Source organism: Pteropus alecto, unplaced genomic scaffold, assembly GCF_000325575.1.
Source record: "Pteropus alecto unplaced genomic scaffold, ASM32557v1 scaffold87, whole genome shotgun sequence".
Lineage (NCBI taxonomy): Eukaryota > Metazoa > Chordata > Mammalia > Chiroptera > Pteropodidae > Pteropus > Pteropus alecto.
The window spans coordinates 3802767-3813508 of record NW_006443225.1 but is presented as its reverse complement, the minus strand read 5'-3'; positions in this window follow the sequence as shown (position 1 = coordinate 3813508).

Sequence of the window (10742 nt, the reverse complement as noted above, 5' to 3'; positions counted from 1 at the left end):
TTCCGTCCTTCTACTTTCAACCTAATTATATAAACATATTTGAAGTAACTCTCTTGTAGACAGCACCTGGTTGAGTCATGTTCTCCACTGCCAATATCTATCTTTTAATTGGTGCTTTTAGCCGTTTTCATTTCATGTAATTATTGAAAGTTTAAGAGTTAAGCCTGCCATTTTATTCTTTAATTTTCTGTTTCTTCTATCTTTTTATCCTTTCTCTGTTTTGTGTCCTGTCTTTCCGTGAGTCACTTGAACAATTTTTCTAATATAACATTTTATCTATGGTGTTTTTGAGTATATCTCTTTGTAGATTGTTTAGTAGTTTCTCTAGGTGTTACATTATATAACTTATCCAAACTTGTAAGTGTTGACATTTTACCCATTTGAAAGAAGCAAAAAGTTATGTCCCCTTCCCCACTTTTAACACACTCATCTTAAATATTTTCCTACATATATTGAGAACCCATTAGATAGTGTTATAATTTTTGCTATAACCATCAAAAATAATCTATAAAACTCAGGAGGAGGAGAAAAGTTTATTGCATTTATTCTTATTTTTGCTCTTTACAAATTATTTCTTTCTTCCTGATAATTCAAAGTTCTTTCATTTTGTTCTTTAGAGAAGTTTTTTCAACTCTTCTTGTAATGTGGGTCTACTAGCAAAAACTTCCTCTATCCCAGAATGTCTTAAATTCCCCTTAATGTTGAAAGAATATTTTTGCTGGATATAGAATCCTGGGTTGACATTTCTTTCCTTTTCTTTCTTTCTTTTTTTTTAACACTTTAAAAATAGTATGCTATTTCCTTCTGGGCTCCATGGTTTTTAATGAGAAATCTATTATTCAAATTGATTTCTCTTATATATAATATATAATATATCTTGTCTTTGTAGCTTTTTTGTTTTGTTTTGTCTTTAGTTTTCATAAGTTTCATATGCTATTTCTTGCCATGGATTTTTGGAGGGAATTTATATTTTGGGGGTTCCACTAATTTTCTTCAATCTGTAAATTTATATCTTTGCCAGATTTGTGGAGATTTCTGCCAATTTTTTTCAAACACACTTTTAGTTTCACATTCTTTCTCTTCTCAATCTAGGACTCTAATGACAGGAATAATATCTTTTATTATGATTCCACATGTCTTGAAGTCTCAGTTTAATTTTTTTTAAGTCTGTTTTCTTTCTGTTTTTCAGATATGGTCATATTTATACTATCTTCAGCTAGTTGGATATTTCCTCTTCCCTCTCTGTTTAGCTCTTAAACTCAACCACTGAGATATTTATTTGAGTTGAAATTTTTGGAAATAGAATTTCCACTTGGTTCATCTTTATATCTTCTATTCCTCAGACATCATTCTGGTGGTGGTAGTGGGTGAGGCATTTTATTACAGCCTGGCAGGGTGGAAGTCTAAGCTCTCCAGTCAATTTTTGCTGGAGGAGAAGGGTTGGTATGAGAGTAGTGCCATAGTTTTGTTTTGGGGGGTGTGTGGTGTTAGCTAGAGTACAACAGTTATTGTCCTATTATCTATAAGCTTGTTACACAGTACTAGAATAATATTTAGTGTACAGCTTCAGAATGTGGACGTTATAAATGTTCTACCCAATATGCTGTAAATTATGAGGCTTTCCACATGATTAGTGGAAATAAACACTGTTCGTATACCCTTGAGACACTGGATACTTACTATTCCCTGTAATCCTTTCAGTTGGTTCTTTCCTCAGCCTGTTTCTTTATGCCTGAGTGTTGATCAGTGTTCTGTTAAAAGCAGAGAACTCTCTGCTAATATGGAGAGTTCTCTCTATATTATAGCTTCTCCCTCTTCCGTACTCAATCCTGTAAACTCTAGCTGTCTTATTGCTCCATCTTGACAAGAGAAAAGTTTAGAAAAATGAATGGGAATACTTTCAAAGACAATTCTAAGACTATAGCTTTCAGGCAGCAAACAAAACCTAACCAAGTTAAGTGGCCAGGAAAAATGAAAAGAAAAAAATCTCTGGGTCTAACAGATGCTTAGAGAAGAGTGAGAACACGTTAATTGCAGCAGTATGTTGAATAGTATGTAAAAATAATTTTCATCATCAACCATTTGTCCTCTGATGTTTGAGTTATTATTCTTTATTGAATTTCTATATTAATCTACATATAAGTCTAAATATGGTATTTAGTAATGCATGAGAACTTAGTAGCATATCACCTTCCATTCCCATTATAATCATTCTACTATTAAGAAGAGACCTAAAAACATTAATTCATCCAAGGTTATTCAGCTATTTAGACATGAAACAGATCTAGAATTTGTTGTACTGCCTTCCAGTCCTACATACTTTCTACCATGCCACTTTAATAAGAATTCTAAATCTGTTTCTATTTCCATTCTTAAATATATCTTGTCCAGAATTATAATAATAATAAAAGTTTCCATTTATTTACTGCCTACTATGTACCAAGTGCTTTATATGTGGTGTCTTTCCTTACCACCAACCTTGAAGGAATCAGATAACTTGCCAAAGCTAAAGCAATCCAAAGTGATGGTGTCAGGATTTAAACTTAGTTCTGTCTAGCTTCGAAGTCTGCGTTCTTTCCAGAATGCATTATTATTCCTACTGTCATATTTAAACTTGTGTTATTGTTTTTATTTTGTTTTATTTACCTTAATATATATCTTGAAGGTATATGCAGTTTAATTTTTATTTTTTATTTTATATTATAAGGAACATAGTATAAATTAAAAAAAACTATTTAAGAAATTATTTAATTCTTATTTTGGGGGAAGACAACATTATATTACAGAACAATGAATTTAATCAGAGTGACATGGTATATTAATGGTAAGACTTACCACTAAAGTCCCTAAATACTACTTGAGATAGATTTTAGGCCTTTGCTTTATATTCATTAACAAAACAAGTGAAATGAGGAATTTGGCAATTCTCTCTTACAAAGGTTTAAAATAAGAATTAGATGAGAGCATAATAAACAAGGGCAAATAGATGTTTTTGTTGTTGTTGTTGTTGTTGTTTTAATGACTCTCCTTGGAACTACATGGAGATTTACATCTAGAAATCAATCAGTAATAACCCTTGCTATAACCAAACCATTATTGTGGTTTAATTTACGCATCAGCCCTGTTACTACTCCTAATGAAATTGTCCAAAAGGAGCATATCTGAGTTGTTTTAAAATATTATTTCATTAAGGATGCATTCATTTTGAAATAGAACAGTAAGTGGAAATATTTTAAATAAATTCTCACTGAAATAAGAGATTTTAATTTGCTTCAATCTTATAAGCAGATATTTGTTCCAACTGTGTTTACATAATTAGTGGTGTATACCTAAATGGTTAGCAATTAGCTCCTGGGATGAGAGGCCAACTTATAGTGTTTGCCATTTTTTGTTGGTAGCCAATATCAAGCTACCAACCTAATACCAACTGGTTTGCAAAATTCTTGAATATTTAACAATCAGCTCTGACAGTGAGATGCGACCAGCTCATCGCCCCTCTCCCAAAAGCAAAGGAAACTCTAAACCATGTCAGATTCTCTTTAAGAAGATTTAAGTGGTAATTTTGTAGGCATCAGAGACATAAGCTGGTATAAGACAGGATTCTTGCCCATTAAGGCCTAAAATCTAACTGAGAAGCAGGACTGTCATAAAATACAAATAACATGAAACAAGCAATATGCCAACACTAGCATTGGAAATAAAAACTACAAGATTCCATATAACTGACAATTTGTAAACTAAAATGTGCTTGTATTCTCTAGGACTTTGGTGTAGGCTCTCCTTTGATTTTTCAAGACTTCAAACATTTTGTCCAAAAATATCTAAACAAGAAATTGAGAAAATAAGTGATTCTGTGTTTGATGACTGGCCCAGTCTCAAGTTACAGGACAAATTATACACATCTGAGGGTTTTCTTCTCCATACTCATTAATTGATAATTTGTGAGCTTCTACATCACTAACATATTATCAAATGCTGAATATACAAAGAGGAATCAAGATACAATTCAGTGTTAGTTTTCTATCGCTGTTGTAACAAATTACCACAAACTTAGTGGCTCAAAACAACAGAAATTTATTATCTTACAGATCTTGAGGGCAGAAGTTTGAAATGGGTCTCATTGGGAGAAAATCAAAGTGTCAGCAGGACCGCAATCCTTTGCCTTTTCTAGCTTCTAGGGGCTGCCCACATTTCTTGTCTCCTGGCTCCCTTCTTCCACCTTCAAAGCTAGCAACCCCTGGTCAATTCTGCCTCATATCACTCCACTGACACTGGCTCTTCTGCCTCCCTCTTCTACTTTTAAGAACTCGTGTGATTACATTGGACTCATTTGGACAATCCAGGATAATCTCTCAATTTTAAAGTCAGCTGATTAGCAATTCCATCTATAGCCTTAATGCCTCTTTTCCATGTAACCTACCATTCAAAGGTCCTAAGGATTAGGATGTAGACATCTTTGAGGGGCTGTGTTCTGTCTATCACAGGTCCTTATATTGAGGGAAGTCAAAATCTGGCTGCCTTTGAAACGAACACATAAACATCCACCTGGTCCCTAAATGATGATGATCCCTTGGGATCCCATCCACCCAAATACTCACCGACTCACCAGTGTCACAGTTTCGGCTGACATCTCTCAATGGACAACTTCTAATTTTATACAGATTTTTTCCTCTGAACATGGAATCATATATCCAGTTGCCTCATGTGTATACCACCCTTATCAAGCACACTGAAAACTTTTTTTTCTCTGTTCCTTCTGGATTCACCAGTTTAGTCAACACCACCACCAGGCAAGTTGTGGAAACCCAGGAGTCAGCCCTAATTCCTCTTTTCTCATTTCTCCATCCTAAATAAGCCATTAACTCCAAACTCTTTTACATTTACTGTTTCTCAAATTTTTTTTATTTTTACAGCCATCACAGTACAATGTGCAAAGGGCAACATCGACCTTCTCGGAGTCCCTCCCAGGGATCATGCGTTTTTATGTCACTGTGCCATTGCTCTGGGAGTTGGCTGTGTCAGGAGAGCTTTCTCCTTCTTGGCCCAGCTGGCTCTGAAGCATTTCCAAGACTGGGCTTGGTCTTTCCCTCAGAACTTTCAAAATTCACTATGACTATACCATTGCAAGTGTATCTTTGTCCTATAATGACTTCAATGTTTCTTTCCTCTTACAAAACATGAGAAGCTCCTCGAAAACAGGGACTGACTTAGTCATCATCTTTCCCTCTATTTAAGCACAAGCCTAGGACATAAAAGGCCTTCAACAAACATCTGTTCTAAAAATACTGCATAGATCAGTAACTGATGTCCAAGGGTCTTATAAGAACTTGGAATTCTATTGTACTTAAATGTTATAAGGTTTTAGTATTTTGAAACATATAAAGCATTTTGATCTCATTGGAAACAGTAGAAAAATTTAAGGCGTTATTAATAATGAAAACTAATAAGCTTGTCCTGTAGGAAGCAGCAGAGTTGCTAGCAATAATCTAATCACCATGTCATAATTACATCATTCCACATTTGATTTTAAACTCACTTGTTTGATGACTTTGTTCTTTATCTGGTGTGTGGGAAGCAAATCCTCAAGCTTTAGTCTCTATGATAGGGCAGAGATGAGAGGCAGCTCTGACACAGTGTGTACTAAATTTCCATCATACTGCCCTCCTACCTTAATCTCAGAGGTTGGGCTGCCATAGAGAAGACATACAGGACAGTGGTCAGGAAATGTCATCCATATTCAGCCAGAAATATTAACCTTAATGAAATTCTGAATAAGAAAAAATTATCTTGAAACCAGTTTCCCAAGACATACAGGAAAGCATCTTGACTAAAATGTGATTAAGAACTGGAACAAGTTACCTCAGGAATTCTTCCATTTTTCAAACCTAGAATCCATAAATATGGACGATTTGATATAAGTATTAGACACATCTATCTGTTTTGTCTAATTCATTTGCCAGCCTGGAGGCAAAGGATTAGGCACAAGGATTTGGTAACAGACTGTTTAGTCAGGACAGGACAGCTCTTGAATTAATTTAAAGAGGAAATATTTTTAAGTACTTAAAAGTTCTAATATATTTTTAATGAAGGAATAATGCACTGACTTCAGTCATTTAATACTTTGTAATGTAGAATAAGATAGTAACTGAAAAGTAGGGAAGATACACAGAGTGAATTATACAAAAACAGAGAGTAATCTCCAAGTACACATTTTAGTTTCCTATACTGGAAATGAAATGATTGCCCTGCCCGCTAGTGATGTTTTTGCCATTTTAGAACAAATTGGTCATTGAGGCTGAGTATGACATCTGCATTTAAAAGTCATGCCCCTGGAAACACAATAATGGATCAGTTCATGCCGTACACTCTCAGACTTGTCCTCTACCACTCTGGGAATCCCTAAATAACTCTGTTACTTTCCCCCTTTTTGGTATCACTTAAGCAGACACTTTATTTTTCTCAAGAAATGTTCTGTACTTATTAAATTCAGCTCTATTTTACAACAATAAGTATTTTTCCTACACATGGAAGGAAGATCGCATGATGAACAATCAGCTTTCCAATATCAGCAGACTCAGATTATTATTAAATAGACCAAATTAAGATACACTACCCAAGCTAAATTATTAAATAGTTACTAAATAAATTACCAAAGAGATCACTAAATAAATTTTAAATACATAATTACTTCATCCTAAATAGACAATATTAAGATGTACTACATAAGCAGATAAACTAAATCTCAAAATCAAATATTACTTATTTGCTTCTTGCTGGATTAGGCATTTATTGAAGCAGCCAAGTGGTTTAATTAATGAATTTCCTCTCCTCTGTTAACCAGATTAACAAATGCAACATTCTTAGAATAGTTTCTAACTGTGCATTATATAACTATTTACTACCAGTATTGTTATTATTTTTATTATCTTTTAATATAAGAACAGGAATTTTCCAGTGAAATTCTATCAGTCTGATAATGAATACAATAAGAATTTCTTTAGAACTCTAGGCAAAATACAAATGGCCAGACAGATGGGCTATTTGCAAATTTATTATTACACATAATATTCACTATCATTCATTGAACATTTTCTATCATTAAACATTTGGCTAAATGTTTAGCTAAATTATTTTACTCATTTAATCCTCACAACAACTTAATTAAGGGAAGCTTATCAGCCTCATTTTATAGGAAAAATAAATGTAGAGTTTAGAGAAGTAGAGTAATATGTATGTACAATAGTCAGATTTATTTGTGAAGCCAAGACCCTCACACTCAAGGTCTATGTTTTCAATCAGTACTCCTTCCATGTCTCTATGGTTTACATGAACTCACTCTAAAGATGATTCATAAATAGCCGTAGGTGGTTGGTCTGGTTATTACAATTCAATTCAGCAAATATTGATTGAGCATTTACGTTGGCATATCAGTACAATTGATTTTATGCATCAATTCCATCCAGTCAACTTATTGTTCTGGGTAAAAAGTGTCAGGGACAGGAAGGATATCTAAGATTGTACCACCTACGGAAATGTGAAGTGTGTGAAGTTTTCTTTAAGCCTCTAGTCTCCATTATAGTCATTAATTTCCTCTTTATATGGTATCGCTGATCTTTTCTCACTTGCACCCAAAACCCCCACAAACACGCATGCCTTCAGATCAGCCAATTCTATGATATAAATGACTGCTTCAGTGACATTTCTTGGTCTATGGCATTCAGATAGCTGTGATAACTCATTGGTTAGACTACATCAAACATGTATAAGAAATCTATTTACAGGGGCCTTTATGAGTGTGTTAAAATTTCTGAAGATGATCAGACATCTGTTTGAAAGCAGCTACTTGAGAAATAGCACTATTCTCAAATGAAGAGCATGGCTATGATTCAGGATGTGAGTTGTCCTGGGAAACAGAAAAAGTTGGCCTTTAAAGTTAAGGCACTAACTGAGCAAATTAGTAACAACTTACTGTTAACCTGATGTTGAGCACTTGAGTAGTCACTGTTTCAACCAACTGAGGATTGACTAAGAAGCAGATGCGCTTAGAGCTCTGCTGAAAAAAAATACACTGTAATATAGATTGTTCATTTTTTATTTTGTTCCATCTATTCAGTTCTCAGAAGTATGAGAAGGGTATAGTCAAACAAAGATGTGCTCAAAGGCAGATGGCAGGGAACTGTGAATCATGTCACACAGAATATGACTGTGCTCTCTGGGTTTGTTTAGCCTAAGGAGGAGAGGAACAAGGGAATACATCAACAGTATCCAAATATTTGAAGAATGTTTCATTTTGTTTTGAGTAACTCCAAAAAACAAATCAAGGCACAGGAATAGTGAAGAAACATTTTTTGATTCTATGTAACAAATGTTGTTGACAACAATCTGAGCTGTCCAGTGAAGATGGTCATGAGTTCGCTGACATTTGAAATTATGAAGTCATAAAAAGGCCAAATTCGAAAAACACTTAAGAAGTGCCTGTCATACACTCTTCCTTTTACTAATGAGAAAATGGATCCTCAAACAAGCTGCCTTTCATGCTTAAGATTGCATCACTACTGGTGACAGAGCCAGGACTTGAGTCCCGGGTGTTTCTGCTCAAAGCCCTTCCACTACAGCACAGAGATAGCAGTTCAGATGTTGGGTGATCAAAGACGCCATAGAAAAGATGCTGAATTGTTAGAGGGTTGAACTAGATCACCTCTAAGAAATTTGCTACTTCTCAGCATTTGTGCTTCTAATTTGGGGGTTATTTGATTTAAATCTTTGGTTTATTTAAGAATAATTTTTCTTATACCAAGTAAACATTATTTCTCTCCTAGGAGTGCTGCTGGATACAGTTTTTCAAATCATAGAACTAGCAAGGTGCCCTAAGACGCATCCAGTCTCCTGGGGGAGGTGAACATGGGCACAGTCCAGAGATGTTTCTAACCATCTCTATAGGACTCAAATAGAAATGGTCCCTTTGCAGGCTAGTAAGAACTCAAAGTAGTTCCCTCTCAGTGATATTTGTGCTTAATAGGAGGGGCATTCTAAGGATGTTATTTCAGAACAAACTAATTAGAGGAAAACAGATTTGGTTTAGAAAAAAGTGGAAGCAAGATTCGTCTACATTATATTTCGGCCCTAAAATCATAGTATATCGTTTATGGAAGATATAATGACCAGAAAGAGCTTCATCTCTGCATTCTAACACATGCTTTGTAAATATATATTCTCACTACTTTGTAAATATATGTTCTTACCCTTAACTCACAAATTCCAGACTGAAATTTTCTTACCTGCGAATGTGATGAAAGATGAATTCATTACAAGCTTCAAGTTTTAGAAACTGAATTCCAGTTTGGCTATGTGTAGGAGAAATTCTATCAATCCAATGTTGATAATAATAATAAAAGTACGTATAGGAGCTAACATTTCTTGAGTAAAAATGATGTGCTATGCTATGTGCTAAACACTTTACATTCATAATGTCATAACTAGTGAGTTAGATATTATTATTATTATTGAAAATTATGTTGTGGCTAACTTAAATTTTACAAAATGAAAAATCAGTTCTCTAAACAGGTTAAGGACTTGCAAAAGTCACATGGCTGGGAAATAGGCAAACTGGGATTCAAATCAAGATCTATTTAAATAGCAGAGAGAGTGAAATGAAGAGAATGAAAAATAGCACAAGATACAGAGAAGAACTAGGAACAAAGGCTTGTTTTTGAAAAAAAAAATTTTGAATGCGACAAAACCTGTTTTTGTTATGCTTATCATATCATTTGGAAAAAAGAAAACCTTTCCTCTCTGTCTCAAGGTAATGGTCAAAACTCTTTATACCATCCTCTAGTACCCTTATATAAACTATCATAATTAACCTAATTTTCTTCATTCCTGCATTCTTTTTTTCTTTACTAATTCATCAAATATTTGCTGAGCAGCTGGTAGGTGCCAGGCACTGTATTTGATACACAGAATATAATGGAGGGCAAAACAGACACGGCCTTTGGTCTTCTGGGTCTGCTGGCCTAGTAGGAAAGGCAGACGTTAACCAAATAATTTCACAAACATGCAATTGCAAACTGAGATGAGTGTTATAAGAATGATAGAGGTACCTGATGCCGTGGTAGTATATAACAGGTGGTTAGTACAGGTTCTCCAAGAGACAGATATCAAATGACCCTTTGAAAGAAAGGAGAAGGAGCAAAAGCTAGAAGAGTCATCAGATAGCAATGTAAGTCTAACTCCTCATGAAGAGGAAAGGGAAGAAAGGAAGCTTGGTTTGATAAGTGCTCAGGGAGTAGCCTAGCCAGAGTTATCTGTCAAAGGAGTCCCCAGTCTCCCTGCCATGTTTGGTCTGTGGGAAGTGTGGCTTCAGGGAGCATGCATTGATGAATCAATTATGCTTCCTATAGTTAGAGATCTGAGAGGTACTTTGTCATGGTGACCACAATGGGACAGTGACATGAATGATTAGAAAACATTTTTTAAAGAATCCAACTCAGTTACCTGAGTATGAAGGAGGGGAAGGCCCTTATGAGGTAAATAGAATGAGGAGGCATGTGGGTACTCAATTTTATAAGATTTCAATCCTTTTTTATTTGAGGGTTGTTTTTTTTTTGCAGTTTAAAATAATATTTTATTTTTTCCAGCTTTGTTGAGATACAATTTGACATTTAACATTGGATAAGTTTAAGATGTATAATGTATAATTAATTTGATAAATGTATATATCTCACAATGATTACCACTGTAGC